The sequence below is a fragment of the Bidens hawaiensis genome, unplaced genomic scaffold (assembly GCF_021521415.1).
Source record: "Bidens hawaiensis isolate Kalapana, Puna unplaced genomic scaffold, B.hawaiensis_p1.1 tig00007241_1, whole genome shotgun sequence".
NCBI classification, from domain to species: Eukaryota; Viridiplantae; Streptophyta; class Magnoliopsida; order Asterales; family Asteraceae; genus Bidens; species Bidens hawaiensis.
This window is the reverse complement of record NW_027491498.1, coordinates 766367-768030: the sequence shown is the minus strand read 5'-3', so window position 1 is coordinate 768030 and position 1664 is coordinate 766367.

Genomic DNA, 1664 nt, shown 5'->3' with positions numbered 1-1664 from the left:
TACTCCTATGTTATTAGTTAATACACTTACCTTAAGTGCTAAGTGTATACTATATAAACGTATAATGAATGATATAGAAAAGGTTAAGAGTATGTATGTAATTATATGAATAATGATATGGAGAAATGTATGTATGAATGTATGGAATAAAGGGACCAGACCCTAATAATATCTTAAATAGAAGGGACTAGACCCTAATGATATTTGGGATAGAAGAGACCAAACCCTAATAATATCTGAGACAAAATGGATTAGACCCTAATAATTTCTAATACAGAAGGGACTAAACCCAAATAATATATGAGACAGAAGGGACAATACCATAATAATATATGTGACAGAATGTACCAGACCCTAATAATATATGAATCAGAAGGGACCAGACCCTTATAGTATCTATGAGGTTATATGTAGAAAGACTCTTTAAAACGTAGAGATAGTTATGTATGAAAGTATAAAAGTACGTATATTTGTATGAATGTATGTATGTATGTATATGTACGTATATATGTATGTATGTATGTACGTACGTACGTATGAATGTATTTATGTATGTATTTATGTATGTATGTATGTATGTATATATGTATGTATGTATGTATGTATGTATGTATGAAATATGTATCTTCGGATACATATATGTAAGTATGAGAATGTAATGTATGTTGCCTTATTAACTAAAACTCACTTTTCGTTGCTGACTTTTAGTATGCACACAGACAAGTAGGTTAAAGCAGCTAGCTTGAGGGAAACACATGACATTGGACTGAAGAGGCTGGCATCTTGAGAAGAAATGTTATTATGATTTACGTTATGTTTAAGACAAATTTGAATTCTCTTAAGACAAGTATTTCATGTTTGTAATATATGATTGAAGTTTTAAGTCTTCCGCGTAAAATTTTAATTCACTCTAATATTTAGAATTGTGTTTAAGAGTAAATACAACACCCGATGTAGGGCACCGGGACTGGGTCCTTTCAAGTTGGTATAAGAGCATAATTTTGAGAGAAATAAGCATCATATATGCTTAGACTCGAACAGAGAATGTGACTAATAGAAGAAAAAAAAAGAAGCTAGTTCAAGAAAGCCATGTGTCACTCAAGAAAGCTCGAGAACGGTAAGGTACATGATTAAGTTAATGTAAAGATTTAGAAAAAATATGTATATGCATATTAAGTTAAATTAGAAGAATGTATGAATGTTAGCTTAATTGCTAGAAAAGAATCTGTGTATGCTAGCTTAATTTCTAGGGATAAGAATGTAGGTTATATGTATGTTTTCTTGATTGTGTGAGTAGTAGAAACTAGCACAAGTGAAATCATAATGGAAGTATGTAGGACTTGAGAAGTAATGAAAAGAGTTAATTACACTTGGCCATTCTCATTAACAACTTACCTTATGAAACATGTGCTAAATGTTCCTAGAGTGATAACGTTTGTGTTTCCTTAGAGATAAGATATATGACTTCTACAAAGGGACGGGAACGAGGAGGTCGCATGGGACGTTGCGGTAGGACACGTTACAACTATACACCCTTTTGAGAATGTGTGACAGAACGGTATACGAAAGTAGTAGGTCTCCAATTGTAGACGGTAATGAAGAAGGATCACATTCAGAGCTTGTAGTCAAATACACTAAGGGATTTGCTTAATTGTCGCCGAAAC